Consider the following 15386-nt stretch of genomic DNA (forward strand, 5'->3'; position numbering starts at 1 on the left):
GACCTCCGCTATTGCTGCTATAATCGCGTTGGCACGTTGTTCCTTAACCTCTAGCAGAGTTGAAGGTTGCACCTTCAATTGTAGTTTGGCTATCTGAAGGTTTAGTTCGAGCTGAACCCTGGCCATCTCTTCCTTTGCCTCGCACACCCTTGCTGCTAGTTTCCGGACGCGCACCTCCATTGGTTCTTCTGCTTGGATGGCCAGCTCTGGGACCATCTGGCAAGTTTCCTCGATCACCTGCACTAGCTGTCAATTTTGTGCCACTACCTCGTCGCGCTGCAGGCTCAACTGTTCAATGTTGATGCACTGCTCACTCATGACCTGGAGCACGCGACCCTCCCTGGCTCGCAGTTCTGCAGTAACTCCATCCTATAAAACATAGAGCATCTCCCGAGGGAGCACAACCATATTTATCCCGATTCCCTTCAGCCCGCTGACCATAGGCCTATCAGTCTCATTTTCTATAATGAGTACTCCCTCTAGCAACACTATAGTTTTGGTCATTTGGGCGCACATCATTTCCTCAATCGTGAATGTGCCTACAATGAGGCTGGTTGACAGAGTGCTAGCCTATGGAGTGTGCACTTGCAACTCCTGTATCTGCGCTTGGAGAGCCCCCAACACCATCTGGTGTTCCTCTGCAAATTGCTGAAGGGTCTCCGCGGTGACATCCCTCACCGTCTCCCTAAGGTCGTGCAGATCCCTCTCAGTGAGGGTGATCGGGTCGAAAGAAGTCTTTGAAGCCTTCGACTTCTTCTGCGACCCTACCTGCTCCCTTGGGTGTTGTCATTTCAGCTGTGTGGATGCTGTCTGTAGGTCTGCGCCACCTTTCTCTATGTTTGTTTCTTGTTCGGGCGAAGGTGACTTCTGCCCTTCACGATCTTCCTCTGCTACTCTTCCACCACCTTCACAGCGTCCTGCGCCCCTTGGGCCTAGGCTACTATTGCTTCATTCCGATGCTTCTCTGCCAACTATGCCATCTGCAGTTTCACCTCATCCTTTTTCCTCTGCATGGCGGACTTCTCTGCTTCCACCACGGAGCTCGTTGGAGTGCGTCACTCTAGTGGCCACGACTCAAGGACTGCGAAGATGATGTCATCTATCGCTAGGTAGGGTAGCTCGTGCCATGCCTTCGTGGGGTCCTTCCATGCCCTGATGTAAACGTGATGGAAATCTGCCTTGAACTCTGCGAAGCTCTGTAAACTGTTGTAGACCATGGGTGATAACCACGACTTGCAATTAATCCCCATTCTAATGTTCATCTCCATGAACACCCAAAATATCTCACTGTCCCTTATCCTCTACGCATCTCTAGTTGCCCACAGTGAAGTGTACTTCGCTGCCTTTGGAAGGTCCTATGCGATCGTCAGGAATTGGCAGTCCTCGGGCAATTCCCATGCCACCAGCACTATAGACAACAGTAGCCATGCATAATGAAAAGTCTTCCCTTGCTCCTGTGCCTCGCAGTAGTTCTCAAGGAACTCTCCGCACAAGTAGTTCACCCAATTAAACTGGACCCCTTCTGCACATTGTGCTACAAGTGCAACCACCGACGCAAGCACCTCATCTGCGCAACACTTCCGCATAACCTTCCCTGCCAATATCTGCGTCGTGAATTTGACCACGGGGTTATTGATGCTGGAAATCACGTACCCTCTCTTCTTCTTCTCCAGCTTGAACTTCTTCTTCATGGCCTCCGCAATGGCCAAATCATCACTTTTACCCTCCGAGATGTTCGTTGGGTCCTCCCCTTTGCAAGGGAGCCGGGTAATTCTATGAATCAAGTGGTCTATGATGGGGATGGGCTCCTCCAACCAGAAGAACCCATCATGCACCAAGCAGAGTAGCTACCTGATGACAAAAATGGTCACTGGGGTGCGATGGTAATGTGGCACCCAGAGTAGGTTTAACAATCCTGCCTTTTCTACACCTCTCAGCCACTTACGCGGCTCCAACTCTATGACTCCAGTCGGCGCATCTTTCTTTTGGCGCATCAGTTGTGTGGTTGCCAAATGTGGGAACTTCTCGTGGTCTACAAGATCCCAGTGTTCAAATTTTAATACAAGCACTCGCCCCAAGTGCGCTCCTTAAAAAATAATGTCGTTAGGGAGCAGCAGAGTCTGCAGAGAGCTTTTGCTCTCATCTATGTCTTTGGGCACCTTTGCTTTACCCTTCTACGGAGGAACATATGCGGGCAACCTGGTAAAAGGATCCACACCCCGAGTGTCAACCTCCATTTCTACATCCTCCTCCTCCTCTACCAGGATTTCTTCAAATTCTTCCTCCTCATCGACCTCCAAATTAATAGCCTTCCCCTTTTCTTCCATGGTAAGCTTAGTCCTTAACGGATTTCTCATGGATACATGCACTGGTACCATAGTGTGCTTGTCTTTCTTGGGTCTCAGCATACATAGCGATTTAGGGATTTCTGCGATTGTCCCAATAGTTTCTGGGGCTTCTCCTTCTGTAATGGCCTATGCAGCTTCCTCAGCGGTCATTACTCCAGTATCCATGGCTTCCTCAGGTGCTGCCATAGTGCTATTCCACAATTCTCTTAACGGCTCGGGTAAATGCTCAAACAACGAATTCGCCTTCAGAAGATCAAATAGATCTGGGTTCATGAATGTTTGTGCATGCAATAACTCAGTCCTCAAATTGCCAAGTGTTGTTTGCTGGACAGCCCTTTGTAATTTATAGCGCCTTTTGAATTTGAATTTGACCGTTCCCCCCATATTCGATCCATTAATTCTCGATTGGCGGTAGATTTTCAAGAATCTAGCACATAAAGTTCGCCTTAAATTCCTGTCGCTCGCTCCATTTGGTCTCAAATCGAGCATCACATAGTGAATAGTGACCGTAATAGTCACTTTCCAGCTGACCCATGTGGCAGCCCAGCTACACTCGCATTGTCGCGGACCCTGTGACACTCCACTACTGCGCGTAGACCTGACATCGCACAGCTCTTGGGCAGAGTAGTTTATAGTCCCGCGCCTCCTTTCAGCTTCCTGGAGCACTAAGACTATGCTTCTGTTGGCTAGTTAGATGGTCGGGCCACCTATGTACGCCTTCAAACGACTACCATTGACTTTTCCTAGGAAGAGTTCTCCATTTAACTTTACCAACTGCACTGCGCCACCATCTGTGATCTCCTTAATAACATACGGTCCCTGCCAATGCATTCTAATCTTCCTTGGGAATTTATCGAAATTACTATCATACAACAACACCAAATCATTCGCCTTGAAGGTGTGCAACTTAATATGTCGATCGTGCCAAGCCTTTTCTCACTACTTTTGGACCTACTGGTGAAATCCAGCCAAAAATCGTTCCTCCTTGAGCTCCTCCAACTGCACGACCCTCTCCTCGAGGGCTTCATGGTCCATCATACCTGTGAGCACTGCTATGCGCAGACTAGGTACAATGTGTTCCATAGGCATTACAACTTCCACTCCATAGACAAGCCTAAAAGGTGTCTGTCCCATCAATTTCTTGCATGTCATCCTATAAGCCCATAATACTGCGGGTACGCGCAGGTCCCAATCACTTCGCTGCACATTCTATACCTTGTTCAGCGCATTGCACACCTTGTTGAATGCTTCTGCGTTGATAACCTTCTACGTGATTATTCTTCCTACATAATGTTTCCCCAACATTAAGAGCCATTTGCACATTTGCCCCCCCCCAATACATGCTTATTGATCATACATTTCAGCGCGGAGTTCATGTGCATCCGCGTAGGTACTTTTCCACATGCCTACGACCACCTGGCCAGATGCGTGCGAGGATCACCCCGTCCATTGTACTTGCCTGTCAATCGTACCCTAGGCTTCCCAAATCGTGTGCACATCATTCTCCTACATTCACGCCGGTCTCAAAGTTCCCTTTGTGCATACCCCACCACCTCGCGGATGTAGCACGCAGTACCCAGTCTAAAGCCTAGAAGCATTACTTTTTCAGCACCTCCCTTTCAAATTTATTCAAGAAGGTATCTACCTCACTTAGACCATCATAAGTAGGTAGGTCTCTTACTTCTGTCAATACGCAGCGTAGCGACCTTATCATCATATTACAATTTAGTGTAGTTACCTCATGTAACTGATTCTGCCATCACTCCGTCTCCTCGTCTGAATCCGAAGTACAAGAGCTTTCGTGCTCCCATGCAATCTACCCATCCGTGGTGGGATTCACCCAATCTTGGTTTCGTGCTATTATCTTATAGATGTAGTCCAAATCATCATCACTTTCATAGTCGCGCACCAGCTCCATATAGCGTGATCCTTTACTAGGGTCCAGGGGTATAATTACGTGTAGTGACTTATTTTCAAAAATCATTTTCCTCTTTTTCAGATTAATCACCCCGTTCATGTCAGTGGCCCAATCAATTCCCAAGAGCGTGGGGTAGGGATTGTTGTCATCAACAATCTCTATCACTTCAAAGTCTGCCAGCGCGCTCGCTCCCTCAATATCCACGGTTATTCCTTGTAATCACCCCATGGGTATTATTTTCTGCTGGTTCACCATTCTTTACTGAATTGGAGACCACTGCAGTGTCGGTCGCCCCATTTGCTCCCATGTCTATTTTGGTAGAACATTCGCATCTAATCCTAAATCCAGGATGACTTGATCCATCTCATATTCTCTGATCTGCACGGTCAGTCTCATTTCTCTTCCCGTTCTTGTCTTATGTTTTCCGATCTTCCTGACTACGCGCGGTTCTCCTAGCACGGTCCCAGTGCATCTGTTAATGAGTTCCTGTAACCCTTTCACCACCTTACTGTCGCGCAGTAGCTTCATACATGTTTCCAGGAACATTGTGAGCATAGATGGGTCCATCTCTGGCTCCGGTTTATCTTTGCTTCTTGAAGTGGAGGCATCAGCGAAGCTCTTCTTAGCTTCCATGAAGGTTTCTCGAGTGTGCTCCAAATCAAACTCTTTTTCCTTCACTGGAGCTTTGCGAATCCAAGTACTATCTTCTAGTTGTTTACCTTTGTCATCTCCCGTCGCAATTCCACTTCGGAGCACAATGTTTACATTCAGATCTTCCTCGCAGCTTAGACCTCATCATCTGCAAGTTTTGAGTCGGGGGAGGTAGTAGCACTCCTTTGTCGCAAATCCTAGCTATCAATGTAGGACAATCTTTTGTCTCATGATCAAACAAGTTTCAATACAAACATGATGGGCACGTTGGATTTGTGAAATCGTGGGCATAATGTTCTGGCCCTCCACAATTGTAGCATATCAATTGTCCACGACCTCTTCTAGGTCCTCCTCCACCTCGGCCTCGTCCATGCCCCTAAAATCGTGTTCACGCCATTCCTGCATTTTGATCAAGGGGCCGTGGTTCAGCATGGACTCTGTAGGTGCGAGTTCTATCCATCATTAACTCATAGCTTCTACAAGTGCACTCATCGTGTCCCACTGACCTACAAAAGTTGCAGAAAAATTGTTACGAATTTTACGTGTACTTCTGTAACAAGTGACAATTGTCCATGGCATGTTTTCCTACTATTTGACAAATCGCGCACCACAAAGCAGGTGTTGCGCTAGGTCCTTCTTGCGCTTCCAGTCTTAAGGGCATCGGTCCTCCTCTTGTAAGGTAATTTGAGAAAACTAGGTAGTGGTCCTTGTCATGACCCTGACCCTTGCATTTTATGCACCATACCTCTTTGTGCACTTCTCCTATCCTGTTTCAGACTCTGCAACTCAAGGCATAGATTCTTCGGCTGCGCGTGGAACTGCTAAACTCCTAAGTTAGGATCCTGCATCAGGGTCTCATGTAGCCTCATAGCAATATCGAAGGCCTCCGCCTGAGTCGTTATCTTCTACTGTGATAGCACACTTTTTAAATGTGGCATTAGCGAAGCTACAAACCACTCGCAATGTTGTCCATCCGTCAGATTAATATTAGCTTCGCGAATCATACATTTCAGCCTCTGAATCAGCTCCCAAGGAATCTCGCCTGGAAGCATCATGATCACTTTGAATCCAATGATTGACTGTGCTTCAGACTTCGACCTGCTAAATTCTCTGTTTAGCGCTGCTTGGATATCTATGATTCCCGCATTTGGACTATCATTAGAGTGCTTAATATACCATGTTAGCGCGCGGTCTTGTAGGGCACTAACCAGTTTCGCTTTCTCTATATTGTCATCTGTAACTCCTTGCACTTCCCATACAGCCCTTACCACGAACTAGAATTGGTCCGGATTGTAGAAAATTTCTAGAAATCCAACTCTGATACCATGTAGAAAATCTGATGGTAGGTTAACCCGATAATGAAATATAAATCAAAGAAAAATACTATAACCTACTTCTACTATCAATTTGTGGAAGCTTAAATATCGAGTTGAACAATATAACCAGAAGAAGAAGAATCAATGGCACAATACATATGAAAATACTTTGGGTAAAGCCTCAGCTAAAAACCCCACACTATTGTATTATCATACATGGTGGAAATACATAGGAACTATACAAAGCCTTAGCTCTCACAGCTAGCCAACTCTCAGTAAAATCCTCATAGATGCTCACAGGAAATATTGGCTTCTCTCCAGCCTTCCTCTCTACCCTCCAAGCTCCTATTTCCTTGCGTTGTTCCTTGTGGATGATTCTCATGTTACCAAGTGGATGATCTCCTCCAAAACTGTGCAATCCTCAAGGATTAAATCCTTGACTGCATGCATGAGTTTTCTCCATGAGAAAACACATGCAACTAATAGTACACTGTCGTTGACATTTAACTCAACTGGGTCTTTCTGAGAATAGACATGCATGAGTTTCTGATAAGGGAATCTTCAGTTAACTAGAGTAGCACTAGTTGAGTGCATGCATGCATCAACTGATTGTTAACTCTCTATTAGTTCCTAAAATAGTTTGGAACTAATTTAACTGGACTTATCTCAATAAACTGGGTTAACTAATTACAACTCAAATATAACTCAATCTTATCTCCTTAATTTAAGGGATAACTCTTGCATGACTTCATAAAGACTTCTAACTTGAATTTCTCCAACTAATTAATTTAAAATAAATTAATTAATTATTTCCAAGTAGATGTTAAGACTAAATTCGATTTTAATTCACAATTTAATTCAAGGACAAATTAAATTGGAATATTCTTGTTGCCATATTTCAACACGGATCCTCATTTCCCAAACCTTTGAACACAGGCAACTTCACTGTGCTTGCCATATTGAATCGCGGTGGTGGTGGAGGTGGTACGAGTGAAGATGGAGGTGATGGTGGTGAAGTCGGTGGCGGAGTGCGTGGAGGTGGTATTCGTAGAATTCATTGCCTTATCAGATAGATCGCACTTCGTGATGAGAACTTCGCGAGCTCTTCCTCATCCCCTTGCATAGATGAAATCAAGGGGCTAGTTTCTGGTCCCTTACTTCCTTCGTTTCTGTAAGCTTTTCCACTTCGCGTAGCCCCGAACATCAAGGTAACTGAATAACCCTCTTTTCGCACAATAGCATTTTAATCCAAGTATTCAAAGACTTTACGTACTTACCTCGTGGTCCTTTAAGAAAGCATCACTCTGCCTCATTGTAGTTAACTGAGGTGTCAACCACAAAGTCAGTAATGAATCCTCCTATAATACGATCAAGCCAATGATCAACGGTGCACGCGATCTTCTCCTCTGATGCTTCCAATCTTCGCACTAACCCTGGGGTCCACACAATAGGATCGTCAAGTTTCCACCTTCCTTAGCTATCTGTTAGCTTCATGATGCACTCATATAGCTCAATAGGGAAGGACGTGAAGAATATTTCGTGGATCTCCGTGTACAAGTAGCAGTCTACCACTATTCTTTTGACAGTCACGGATTCCTGTTTTCCTGCGCTGCGAACTCATGAATTCTTTTGTCCAACCAGCCTTCAATTTCCCTTTTAGTTGGATTCCAATGATACGACATCAGACATCTCTATGCAGATTCTGGTCCTGGAAATGAAGCCATTTGTTGGCTTGATGGGGCTTGACCCAGGTTTAGAGTTATTTAGCCAAACAAATCCCTACACCACTGGCCCTTTCGGCATCAGCTCGCGGAGCACGGACTGAAGTCTCACCTGAAGCAATATGGGGGGATGCTGGAACCAAGTTTCCACACCCTTGAGATGTCTGTGGTGTCGATTTAGTCCAACTGTACCTATCTTCGCACACTGTTCTAACCTTCAATACCCTTGTGATCTGTTATAATCACCTTTCGTGCAGCCCTAACCAGGGGTTGAGATGCTTTCACACTGCTATGGCAGCGAACTACACTATTTCCCCAATCTACACCATGTATCTTACTTATCTTCTTAAATATCTTAGTTAACTTCACATAAACAGATATTCTACCTTGCTTTCACTTAATCAACACATTCATACATATTCGCGCATCATATAAGCATTAAAAGTGCAATGTATATTCAATGTAACAGATGCATAAAACAGGAAATAAATATGCAGAATGGATATGAAACTTCTCTTTATTAATTCTCCAACTGTTACAGACTCATCTCGCCCTGTGCACTCAGCTGCAGAGCCTTCTTCTACTCTACGACCCAAAACTAGACTTTACACTTCAAATCTGACTCAATCCTTCATCCTTGTCATTATTATTGAGTGATTGATTGATGTCTTAACTACTTAGAGCCTCGCTCTATTTATACAATCCCATGGTCCACGGACCATGGGCAGATCTCTATAGTCGACATTACATTACAAAATTGAGGGCGGACAACCCTATGACTCTTTTACAAACTACGCGCTCCGCACCCACAAAATGCGGAGTCTTTACATTAGGGTTACAACTTTTGACCAAAATCTGGGCTCTAAGCCCAAAACTTCCCTTGGGGGACCCAGCGCCCAACACCTATGTTGGACATGTGTGATGCAGGAAAGCGTTCCCTCTGCGGACAGAGGCAACCCCTCTAGCTCTAGAGTGGGTCTAGTCACATCAAGGATAGATCAACAATAGATTTCCTTAAACAGTCATAGTTGGAGGCCTACCTCAACCGGTGGTCGATGGAGTTCCGTTGCACTGCTCCAGCTTTCGCTTCCTTCTCCTCGATGAGTGATCAACGTGAAACAATGCAAAGGAAATAAAACAAAGCACGTAACCAGAAGACAACAATGATCTATTTACTCACAAAGTCAAGAAGTCATGAGCTATCAAGTAAATTATATACAAGACATAGGAAAACATCATTGATTGTATTAATAATGAAATAAGAGCAAGCTTACAACCAAAGTCTTGACCTCGCAAGCCTTCTCAGAGGATCCAGCCAGCATGTTCCTCAAGCATTCACTCTTTGAAGATGGATCTCCCAACACACAAAATCTCTCTCTCACTCATAAGTTCTTACACAAAGTTAAGGGCACTTCACAACCTTCCACAAGCTATCAACACTCTCACACTTGTCACACCCACACCAGCTATCTATGAAACTCAAAAGCACTAACAGCACTACTCAATCTAGGAATTTACCAACTAGCTGATCATAGCAAAGGTGAGTGTTTAAAGAGGAGAAAGAGTCTCCATGAAAGGTGGAAGAGAGAGCTTATCCCCAAGGAAGGTAGCACAATTGATGGAACTGCCATACTAGAGAAGGAAGGGCGACACAACCTATGCCAACAACTAGGTCTGGAGACATCTAGAAGGCCAACTGTTGGAATGAATTCACCCAATCTGGATCATCGCTGGTTTATAACTAAGCTTTAGCACTGACATCGCTAGTGAGCAATGTAGCCAGTCAGATCATCGCTAAAGATAGTAAGTAGCCTCGTGCCAGAGCATGAAATTAGATCGTCGCGAGAAGCAGATGTACTTCCGTGCTGGAGGCGCGGCTGGACTGTTTACGACCGCCATTCGTCACGTATATTAAGTCCACTCTTGTGATGAGGCAAATAACTTTGGAAAAGTGGGTCAATTGGCAGCATAAGAGAGAATTTGTTTAGTATGAGCATGTTTTACCACATGACACGGTAGAAGGACTGGGAGTGAAGGTAGTGACAAATTACTGTGTAACAGATGCCCCCTAAAGTATGAAGCCTGAGAGAGTGGGAGGGGTGAAATGCTTTATGAAACTGACTGAGCTGGGACACCATCTGGAAGAACCTGCAGGCGCAAGTACAACTGATATCTCTGATAGTGAAATACATGTAGTCTAGGCATGGGTGCAGCCATCCAAAGACATACGAACTAGGTCTGTGGCATGGATGCAGCCATCCAGCTAATAAGACCATGATAATGATAAAGGTATGGTCGCAACCATCCTTGAAGACTCAGGTATGGTCGCAGCCATCCATTAGTGAGTCATGCAATCACAAACCAATCCACACAGCTTGAACATGTGTAATCTGAGTTCGGGGTCTTGAACCCAACCAATCATAGTACAAATTCTAGCATGCAAATAAAGGTGCTGAAGTCGAGCATGATAGACAATTGCTTGATTACCAGCCAATGAGGAAAACGGTCAACAAGCGCGAGAGAAACCACCAATAATGCCAATGGTTCTCAAGGCACTGTCAAGTACAATCCACGAAGTGTGAAGAAGGAGCTGAAGTCGAACACTCGTGGAATCACCCAATCGACGACCAATGATGAAAGTCGACCGTTAGGTGTGAAGAACTTTCCATTGAGGCATGCAAGCTCCAAGGTACCAAAGGGGATCTCTAAGTCAATCTCCTGGATAATGAGCTGATGTTGACAGGAGACGACCCGTTGCAAGAGGGCCATAATGTTTCCCCCATCAACGACACGAGATAAGGAACAAGCAGTAGATGGCGAAATAGAGTATCAAAAGAGGACGTAAACTGCAGAAGGATTATCCTCTTGAACATGTCGACGACATGACTCCGGAGGGTGGCAGCATTCAGGTACCAAAGGATCAAAGGCTTGATGGAGACAGCATGGATTAGATGGAATGAGGCTAAATGACAACCCAAACCCGCGAAAGGCCAAATGACGATGTATGAATATCCCAACCCAACAAGAATCAAAAGTGTCGATGTTCAAGAGCGACTAGCTGCCATAGACGATCAATGATGATTTCCAAATTTTCCCCCACCATTGCTGGCAAGTACCCCAATTATTTTTGAAAACAAGCTTGAAGGGGATAACATGTGCTTGTAATACAAGTTCGACCTACGGTCGAATCCAACCTAGTAATAGTTTAACGAGCCCTAGGGAGGAGAAGCTCGAGTCTCGTCATGGTGACGAGTCCGATGTCGTCAGGGTTTAACGAGTCCGACATAGGTAAAACTCGGAGTCTTTTGCATGTTTAGGGAGTTTGAAAAAAACACGGAAAAGAAAACTCCAGGGGGGTCGTTTTTCATATATTTGTGTCTCTTGAGCCCAAAAAAGTGTAAAAAAATACTCGAGAGAACCGCTTGACCATTACGATCAAGGAGTACTTTTCATAGTTAGTGAACTCGATCTGAAAGATTAGAAAAGTGATCGAAGACACGCCGTTTCGTAACCAATATCGAACCTGAAACGATAAAAGTCTGGCCATCTTTTCGCATTTATATGGTTGGAAAAGAGCTTAAAGCAGACCGCCTCTTATTTCGTTTAACGAGTCAAAAAGGGAGACTCGGAAATCTTTTCATATTTTACGAGTCATAAAAGAGCTTAAAGGAGACTCGTCCTGGAGGAACGAGTGACATAAAGGGTAGCAACTAGTTCCGGCAATGGAGGAACTGCTCAAAACATGTAATGGTCAAGAGGCTAGCTAATAAAACCACTCATCGCTGCGGTTCCTCAGGAAAGGAAAAACAACCAAGTGAAAGCATATGATTGGCCAAAGAGAAAGCATATGGTGGCAATGGAATGAAACAACCAAGGCTCATATAGCAGAATTTAGCGGATAAAAACGGCAATCACGAGATGTAAATCGGGTATGGGTTCATTTTTACACAAGCTTGAACCATGGAGAACTCTGCTTGGATTCGGTTTCATGTTTACACAAGCTTGAAACGAAAAGCTATGCTTGTTATAAGTTCGCATGCCCCCAGCATAATGACGCAAATCGAGGTACATGCCCCCCAAGCTTCATTGCATTCAATGAGGTGGATGGAATGAAGGTTCACTTTCGAGATCTTGGAAAGACTCGACTTGGATTTTACGAGATCTTAATCAAAGACTTGATTTGGAAAGGGAGTTGTTTCATTTTTTAATGAGGTTGACACAGTAAAAGAACTATCCTCATAACCCTTGTTTCATTTTTTAACGAGCTTGACACAAGATCAGGAACTATGCTCGAGACTCCTTGTTTCATTTTTTAACGAGGTTGACACAAGATTAGAACTATCCTCGGAACTCCTTGATTCATTTTTTAACGAGCTTGACACAAGACAAGGAACTATGCTCATCACCCCTTGTTTCATTTTTTAATGAGGTTGACATAGGGACAAACTATCCTCGGGACTCCTTGTTTCATTTTTTAATGAGCTTGACACAAGACAAGGAACTATGCTCGAGACTCCTGTTCATGGGCCATACGAGAACATGGCTCCCAAGAAATCTTCATGGGATGGAAGAAACACACTCTGGGAGGAATACATGTCATGATGCACCAATGACAAATCGGGTTCCAATGCCCCTAGTACAAGATGTACGAGACCATCTGCATGATCGTTAGCAGAGGCGGAGACAGAACGGGTAGCCACATAATTGACCTGTGGAAAGGAAGGCACTGCTTGCGAGCAAGAATCGAGAGGGGATGACAACTGCACAGGAGGCACCAGGGGACTAAAGAATGATAATTGATCTTTGGTCACCACTCTTCCATCGTGTGGAAAACAAACTACACAGAAAAGTGAAGAAACGAGAGCTCCCATGGCATAAACATAGTCATGGCCAAGGAGAAGACTGAAATATAGAGCACCTTGGACAACCATGACGTCTATATAGACGGTTTTTCCTCCCAAAGTAACAGGGAACTTCGAAAGGATCCCTAAAGGTTGACAGGTTCCTCCGTCAAACGCCAAAAGATTTTGTGTGACCGGCACAAGCTGTGGGGAGCCCAAAGCTTGCCAAATAGTGGAAGGCATAATACTGACAGATACACCCTCATCCAAGACAGTGCCAGGTACTGCCTTATCATAGGCATGTACTGTAATCTGGAAAGGCACGTAGGATGGAAGGCAGAAAGCAGTCAAATGACTCCAGTCGAAGGAAACGACTGAACTACTTGGTGGGGGTATCATATGATTGCCCCCATGCTCTACAGGAACCGAAGAAGGACTCTCGTGATCAGCGGGGATAGGAGGGTCGTTTTTGGACTCAGGAGAATTTGACGAGACGAGAAGAACATGAGCATGATGCTCTTCCGAAGCAGAGTGATCAACAGGTGGTGAACCCAAGTCGACACTCTCTCCGACCAATGGTTGGTCTGGAACAGGCTTAGCACAGCCAGGCTTGGGAAGAGAAGGGTGGACAAGAGAAGAATCTAAGTTAATCTCTTTGTTAATCGGGAGAGGGTCTAAAGAGAGCCTCTGATAACCAATGGGAAGTTCGGGTGAAGAAGCTGTAAGACTTTCCAAAATGGCGGAATCTTTATCCATGATCAGACAAAGGTGAAGGGGATGGTTGCCTTCATAGAGCCTACAGGGGAATCAAATCTTCCCTTTCTTCTTATCGTTGCCAGTTGATAGGGTAGCATCGCCATGACCTTCAGAGGATGACGAGGGACGAGCCAGATCATGAGACCATATGCCTAAGATCCTAGGAATACCAGGACAATCACGAAGAAGATGGTCACCCTTGCATAATTTACAAGGAAACTTAACCTTTCGCGGAGGAGCAGAAGGTGGTCCGACCTGAGATGTACTCGGAGCAGTAGCTGCACAGGTGGCCTCACGTTTATCGGACTTCTTCTTCTTCTTCTTAGTCTCCTGGTTACTAGATGTGAAATTTTCACCAGGCGAAGGAGGAGAGGAGGGGGAAGAAACAGGGGAAGAAGGCATAGGCTCAACCTTGGAATCATCATGTTTTGGTCCAAACGAAGAAGATGGTGGAATAGGAGTCATGACGCTCGGGACCACTGAGATTGAAAACAACCACACAGGCAAACCGATGGTTAACCCAGGCAAAGACAATGTTGCCATATATGGAGCACCGACATTTCCAAATGGAGGAAACGGACCAAGATTTCCATCTGGGGGAAGACCTTGGCCGGTAGACTCGGGGAATGTTGCCATCGAGAACGAGCCTGAAAAACACTCTTATCACAACCAAGAACTTGAACTGTTACCAAGAATATTTCATGGGCAGTAAATTTTATGACGCAGGAACAAGACTTGACCTTTTCATGTTTCAAGAGTCAAGAAAATGACGAAAAGGTGAGTCTAGTCACCTTCAAATATTTAATGAGCTTGAAGTGACAAGTGCTCAGATGGACCTTTTCTTTTAGGGAGTCCGAAAAGGAACAAAAGTGACTACTCTGGAGAACTAGGCAAAAGGTTTACCAAACAACCCGTAAAACTGCATATACACCTTGGCAGTCATATGAAAACCAAGGACTTTCCGTACAACAGTCAATCTTCCCGAATGTTGTGTTCAGTGCGTTATGGTTTGCAAGGCGGTAGACACGACTTCCTAGGGATAAAGGATGATAACCTAGTGGGGTCTCCCAACATATACTCGACGGTACATGGGAGCACAATTCCATACTAGACCGCTATTGAGTCACAAAAGGAGGAATCACCCAACCTTGAGTGAAAACAATAGTGACTAGGTTTAACGACGCCGGAGCACGTCTCTAGCCTAGACCTCTAAGTAATGAGCGTTATGTTCCAATGCGTTGTTAGGTTTATTCAGTTCATTTTAAAGTTGATCTTGAATTATGTTTCAGTTTTCAGGCCTTACCGTATGTATACAACAAATCCTAGGATGCAGCTAGAATGAGCAAAATATCCTTTTACTTCGATGAAAACCTACCTACAGGAGGGTAGAGAGATCATTCCCAAACCAAGAAAACCAAGATAAGCAAATGCGATCACACAATGCATACAGACATCAATTCCTACAGTGCATGGATACTACTAATGAGAGATTTTATCATTTGCTTTCCAATATGCAACCTTGAAATGCAAATTCACTTTCACTTTCGTACAGTAAATAAATGCAGTCTCTTGATTTTGATGTGTTTTTATTTTTATTTTTTTATTTATAATTTAAAAGAAACAAACCAGCAAGTGTGAAAGAACCGGTTGATCCAAACAATCGTGATCTACGTTCGGTAGTGAAAAGAAATCGAATCAATACCAAAGATTGGTCCGATAATTGTCACTAAAAATCAACCAGAAACAAGCAATGAGGAAGGTTCAATCAAACCAACAAGAAGGCTGCAAACAAGCCTTGAGGAAACCAGCAACCAAGACAATTGATCCAAAAACTT

The sequence above is a fragment of the Pinus tabuliformis genome, chromosome Q, assembly GCF_031772625.1.
Source record: "Pinus tabuliformis cultivar Carrire ecotype Pingquan chromosome Q, CPIR1, whole genome shotgun sequence".
Classification (NCBI taxonomy): domain Eukaryota; kingdom Viridiplantae; phylum Streptophyta; class Pinopsida; order Pinales; family Pinaceae; genus Pinus; species Pinus tabuliformis.